Below are 7091 nucleotides of genomic sequence, written 5' to 3'. Positions count from 1 at the left end.
GTCTTTTAAAATTAATAAAATTTAATAGTTATTTTCTGCTTTTATAACCAATTAGCATAATGTAAACCTGGTTGATGTTCACAATAGTAAATAGTTTGTCTTCCAAACAATAGTTTCTTCTTTCAGGAAACTGACTTAAGACATCAAGCTTTAAATTCTAATGCTACTCTTTATCAGAAGATAATGGACAACCACAGACAGTTAGTAACCTTGTCTAATTTTTCTGCTTTTTTTTATGCCCTGCCTTACTGGGAAGACATCCTTCATATCCAGCGATGTTCAGGGATTACTCCTGGCTCTTATAATAGTTAAATATCGTTAATTTCTATCTGCTTCAAAACTTCATGTTTTGGGAATGTCATATAAAACTTCAGCACTGGGGGACCAGAGAGATAGTAAAGGAATGAAAGCACTTGCCTTGCATGCAACTGGCCTGGGTTCAACCCTGGCACCACATACGGTTCCCTAAGCATTGCCAGGAATGATCCCTGAGCACAGAAGCAAGACTGAGCCCTGAGCATAGTCTGGTGTTGCTCCACTAACGCCCACCAAAAACCAAAACAAGGACTGGAGTGATAAACAGTGGGTAGGACATTTATCTTACATCAGGCTGACCCCGGTTCAATCTCTATCATCCTATATGGTCCGCTGGGCACTGCTAAGAATAATTCCTGAGTGCAGAGCCAGGAATCACACCTGAGCATCACCCGAGTGACCCCCCACCGAAAAAGCCTGCCCCTCCAAAAACCAAAGCAAACAAACGAAAAAACTCGAAAGATCAAAAAAGCTTCTGGATAGATTATTTATAAACTTGGGGAAATGTCTGGCCTAGTTACTATGGCCATATAACATACCACTCCCCAACTTTATGGCATAAAACAACAATCCCTCATCCTAGGTTCATAGATTCTGTGAGTGAGACATTCAGAAATGCCTGGGGCAGGTGGGGGCAGGGGTCCTGGTCCTCAGAGCCTAGAGTAAGATCTACACACTGCTGGTTATGGCCTAACTTGGAAGGAAAGAAGGGAGGAAAGGAGGGAGGAAGGGAGGAAGGAAGGAAGGAAGGGAGGGAGGAAGGAAGGAAGGAAGGAAGGAAGGAAGGAAGGAAGGAAGGAAGGAAGGAAGGAAGGAAGGAAGGAAGGAAGGAAGGAAGGAAGGAAGGAAGGAAGGAAGGAAGGAAGGGAGGGAGGGAGGGAGGGAGGGAGGGAGGGAGGGAGGGAGGGAGGGAGGGAGAATGGGAAGAAAGGAGGGAATGTAGGCCTGGGGAGTGTCAAAATCTGTCCTCTACCCTACCCTCCCTGTCCCTGGCCCCTCCTGGCCCTGAACCCTGCAGGCTCAATTGCCTCTCTCCTGGGGGGCCCGGTCTGGGAAGACTTGGAGTCCAGATTTGTACACTCAGCGCCAGATTGTGGCTCTCTCGGTCCTGCTCCCTATAGTCACAGGTGCTGACTGAGAGGAGAGCTGAGTTCTGGCTGTTGGTGAGGCTGCTTCACCTTTATGGCCCAAGTTTGCAGTCAAGCAGAGTCACCTTCCTCACTTCCTATTAGTCTCCAGATACCAGATTCAAAAGGAGGGAAAGTTACATCTATTTCTTTCTTTCAAATAATTATTTTCAGCTTTTATTTCTGAGGTCTCCGGGCCGTTGTTCAGGGGCCCAGGGGCAGCTCCTGTCCTGAGTTTCTGCAGAGCTGGGACCATCACGGCCATCCCCAGTGGTGCTTCGGGACCATGTGGTACTGGAAATTAAACTTGGGGCCTCCACATGCCTGGTATATGCTCCAGCCCTTTGTGTGATCTCCTCAGCCTCACTGTCACTGTCACTGTCATCCCGTTGCTCATCGATTGGTTCGAGCAGGCACCAGTAACGGCTCTCATTGTGAGACTTATTGTTACTGTCTTGGCATATCCAATACGCCACGGGTAGCTCGCCAGGCTCTGCTGTGTGGGCGCGATACTCTTGATAGCTTGCCGGGCTCTCCGAGAGGGGCAGAAGAATTGAACTCGGGTCGGCCGCGTGAAAGGCGAACGCCCTACCGCTGTGCTATCGCTTCACCCCCTCAGCCTCAATACCACTTAAAATTTTTTTCTTGTTGTTGAAGTCAGCATGTAAAATATTCTGTCAGTTTCAGGTCTCTGTTATAAATCAGCTCTGGATAAGCCACATTAACTTCACCACTGAAAATCTGATTTTATACTTCACCATACAATTGACCATTTCACCCAGTTTAGCGACCCCTCTCCCCCTTTCTCTTCTGGTAACTACGAATTGATCCCTGTCTAAAAGTTTTTGTTGTATTTAATTTATTCACTTGGTTTTCCTGTGTGCCATACATGAGTGAGTCACACACCTTTTTTTCTCTGTTTCACTTATTTCCCTAAGCATCATCCTTCTCAGGCAGGCAACATCGCATCCATGATGTTACAAATGGCAGGGTTTCATCCTGGACATACATTCTCTATCCTGGTGGCACTCTGCTTGGTATGTGACCACATCTACTTTGTTCTGTTATCATTTGTGGGGCACTTGGGTTGATTCCAGATCTTGACTATTATCATTCATGTTGCAATGAACGTGGGAGAGCAAAAGTCTCTTGGATTAGTGTTTAGATTTCATTTTTTCAATAAGTACCCAGAAATGGTTTGGTTTGGGGGCCACTCCTGGCAGCACTCAGGGTTACTCCTGGTGGTGCCTGGGGGGCTATATTCAGTGCCAGGAATCAAACTCATATCTTCTGGGTGCAAGGCAAATGCCTTACTTCCTGTACTATCTCCCCAGCCCCTATTCCCTTGAGGAATCTCCACACTTCTTTCTAACATGGCTTCACTAATTTGTGCTCCCACTGTGCAAGCAGCCTCTTCTCTCCACATCCTCTCCAGAACACGTTTCTTGTCTACTAGATGATAGCTATTCTCAGGAGAAGGTGCGCTCCTGTTTGGATCTATACATGCCTGTTGGACATCTGTCTGTCTGCTCTGGGGAAGGTACCTATTCAAATGGTCTTTTTCAATTAAATTGTTTCCCCTTTTTGCCTCCATCTCTTGATGACAAGAGGGGCAAGATTCTAGAAGGCTCTAAGGCCTTCTAGATATCAATGCAACCATCTTTAGAAAAATAAACTCCATCACAACCTCTGTGCATTTTCCCTCACCTCTGAGCCTTTGTTGTACAGGAATCAGATTGTCCAGGAATCTAGAATTCCCCATCCAGCTATATCTGCTGAGTGAAGTCAGTCAGAAGGAGAGGGGTAGGCGCAGAATGATCTCTCACATATGTGGGACTTAAAGATACACAGCAAGGGAGCTACAAAGGACAAAAGCCACAAAGGAACAGGAGAACTGATCCACGTAATTGAGTTTGTAGGGAGCAGGGTTGGAAGGGTGAAGCATTGGGGACCTCTTGGGAGGGAGATAGGGATACTTGAGATGGGTGTGGTGTTGGAATTCTGTACACAGGAAGCCATCATTGACATATTACACTCATGTGTTACATTAACATATTACAAATCCTAGTACCTCAATCAATTAAAAATAAGGCTGAACATATGCAGAAGCATTCTTAGCACTTACTAATAGATTGTGTACTGATAAAAATAAAAGAATGCAATAAAGAAAGAAAAAGAAAGATTTTTAAAAATTCCTACCCAATAAACAAAGCAATGGCCCTGCCCTCAGGATGTGGTTGAAAACATCTTTCAGGATAGAACTTCTGTTTTGATCAGGTGTTAATGAAAACAAAATCTTCCGCTCAGGATTTTCCAGGTCTAATGGGATGAACCATCCACTGGCCTGTTTCCGGCTCTGTGAGTTTCCACCTTGTCTCTCTTCCTCTTGCAATTATTCTTACACCTCAGCTCAGCCTCTGGCCTTGCACGTCTGTGTCACAACACCAGATGAGTTGGCACAGTGGGTGGCAGCACTATTTTGGAAACTCTTCCTAGACCAGACTGGTCGCAGGAACTTCATTATCCATGAAGATAACAGCAAAGCATAGCACCGTGTCTTGCTGAAGTGAAAGGAAACGCATCTCTAACTCAACCTGTTCTTGACCAGACCCTAAAAATACCCATGGTCACTTCAGTCCCTTCAGAACGGGGAGCACTGGGGTCACAGTCACTGGGGGTAGAGACAGCTCACCTTTGTGGACTTCACTTACCCCATGCTCACACGGAACATGGCTGGGATGGAGACTTCTCTCAGAGCCTTGAGGGGTGGGGTAGGAGCAGGAGGGACAGCGCTTATTGTGGTGTATTGTTAGTGTTGTTGTGAATTCCTAATATTGTTGTTATTGATCCCCTGCTGTGCCTAATTGATCAGTGAAACCTGACCAGAGGTATGTAATAGGCTTTCTGGGAATTCAGTATTGTCTGGTCATCCACTGGTGGTCTTGGAATGCCCCCCCCCACCCCCAGGGTTATTCAGGGACTTCTAAACTTCATGTACCAGATTTGCTTTGGGATGTTATTTGCCACAATCCAATACTCCCTCCCTGCTCTGCCCTGCAACCATGGGCCATTTCCTGCTGGGCCTGTGGCAGGAGATGGAGTAACAGATGGAGTAACAGCACCCACTGGGGGTGGAGAATGAGGGATGGGCAGGAATACCATAAGGAAATGCAAGGAGCAATGGATGCCTAAGATGGGGAAATGGATGTCTATTTCATGTGAGTGAACACTGGGGGTGGGGTGGGGGGGAGAGAGAGAGAAAGTAATGGGATGGAGGAAGACAAGCCAGGGAAGAAAGATGGTTAGAATGGGACAAAGGAGGTGCCCAAGACCTCATCCAAGTCTTGGTAGCCTGGGTGGGGCCTGGTGTGTGGCGTCCCTGTTGTGGCATCCTGGTCCCTGAATGAGTAACATGTAGTGTCATCCCAGCCAGGCCAGCTTAATTGCTGGCCCAGCTCTAGACGACCTCCTGCACGTCCCCCACACCTGTGTCCCCAGGCACAGCCATGTCCAGCTTGTGGGTTGGGAGATGACAGGAGGTAAGTGCGCAACCTGACCGTGCCCCTTTGCTCTTTTGGTCCCAACTAGGTAAAACCTGGCTTGACATCTAATTCATGGGGGCCGCTACTGGGGGGAGAGGGGGAGGGCTGTTTCTGCTCATCTGTGCAGTGCCCTGTGTCTCCCCAGAGATTCTCTTCTCACATGTGGCACTGCATTAGATGGGCACATTAGCATGTCTGAGTCATTTAAGTCAAGCGCGGAGCAGGGTCACTCCATTTGGAAGAAACACCTCCTTAGTCCTTGTTGTTGCTGTTCAACAGTGACTGAGAGAGCTGAGTTAGAGAGCAGGCATCGTTAACTTTTGTTTGGGGGCCACACCTGGCAATGCTCAGGACTTACTCCTGGCTCTGCACTCAGGGATCACTCCTGACGATACTCCATGGATTATATGGGATGCCAGGGATTGAACCCAGGTCAACCATGTACAAGGAAAGCACCCTACCTGCTGTACGATCTTTCCAGCTCCAAGAACAGGCATCATTATACTGAATTTTGCCAGTTTCTTTCTCCTTTGTGAAGTGTGGCTACCAAAAAATTTAACCTGCTGCATGGCTTGCATGATCTTCAATGCCCACACATGCATAGTCACGAAGCTTGAATATTTTTTGAGGAGAACCTGGCAAGCTACCCGTGGCGTATTTGATATGCCAAAAACAGTAACAAGTTTTTGGCATATCTCACAATGGAGATGTTACTGGTGCCCTCTTGAGCAAATCGATGAACAACGGGACAACAGTGCTACAGTGCCTGAAGTTTCATCTGTGGTCCCTCACCACACATTAATTTCCCAGTCAGGACCCAGCACAGGGCAGGGGGTGGAGCACCAAGCTCTCTCCTAGTAGTCCCTCTAGCTGGGCCCCAAGACACCCTGCTTTTGGGGGTGTGGGGCCTCCTGGACCTCCCACGTAGTGGGGAGGGCAGGCTCTGGGGGTCACTTCCTGGGGGTGCTGCTCTTCCTCTCTGCTCTCCTGAATAGCTCTGACTGAGGCCCATCAGCTCAAGGGGACGTTAGCCCCCGCCTAGGGGAGGCCCTGCTCAGGACCTGTGCTCCCAGTACTGTGCTGGGACTGGCACAGACAACCAAGGCCCCAGGCCCAAGTCAGTGCTGATGTGTGTCAGGGTGGTAGGGGGAGGGGAGCAGGGCAGGGTAGGCTGATCCCCGACAAGGGAGTGTGAGGTGTGAGAGGACCTGGCTTCTAGTCCAGAGAGGGTCATCCAGGGCATGGCCACCAGTGTGTGACCTTGGCGAAGCTTTCTCCTGGCAAGGCCTTTCAACTTGGGAAGAAGTTGTTTGTTCTTCATAGTTCTCTACATTTACATGGTCATTTTCATTTGATTTTTAAAATTGGTTCATGCAACTTAAAAGTATTTCCCGTTACTGGGGTCAGAGCAGCAGTACAGTGGGTAAAGCTCTTGCCTTGCCAACCCAGGTTTGATCCCTGATATCACATATGGTCCCTCGAGCCTGCCAGGAGTGATCCCTAAGCACAGAGCCAGTAATAAGCCCTGCTCACTTCTGAGTGTGGGCCCAGAATCCCAAAAGTCAAACGTATTTTCCATTGTTAAGGCATATTAGCAATCATGCTGTGAACCATTTGAAAGGCATCTGCAGGTATCCTCAAGGATAAAAGGTAGCTGGACTTTATGACTTTAATAAACTTTCAGAAGCCAAACAAAGTATTTCCCACAATTTATTTTTTTACTTGCTTTATAGACCATTGTTGCTTGTCTTATTTTGGCCTGTTTGTAATAATACTTCTTAGACTACCTGTACTCAGTTAGATCTACCTCTAAATGAGTAAACTCATTTTATTCATCTACCTAAACTCATTTTATCCAGTTTTGTTTGCCTTGAAAACACCCATTGATCATGAATGACAGTGAACTGACAGCAAAGTGATAGATTCCATGTCTTTTCTGGAGGCAGTTTCCACAGGGGATGTTTCTAATCTAGCCATAATCTAATTCCCTGATAGGCCCATGTTCACTTTGTGCCAAGTCTGCCACCCAGGGTTAACAAAAATGTTCTGAACTTCCAGAACCAGGGGCAGAGTAAAAGTACAAGGTGCTTGTCTTGCCTGTGTCTGA

This window comes from Sorex araneus, chromosome 3 (assembly GCF_027595985.1).
Source record: "Sorex araneus isolate mSorAra2 chromosome 3, mSorAra2.pri, whole genome shotgun sequence".
Lineage (NCBI taxonomy): Eukaryota > Metazoa > Chordata > Mammalia > Eulipotyphla > Soricidae > Sorex > Sorex araneus.
The sequence above is the reverse complement of the archived record's forward strand: the minus strand, read 5'-3'. Positions refer to the sequence as shown.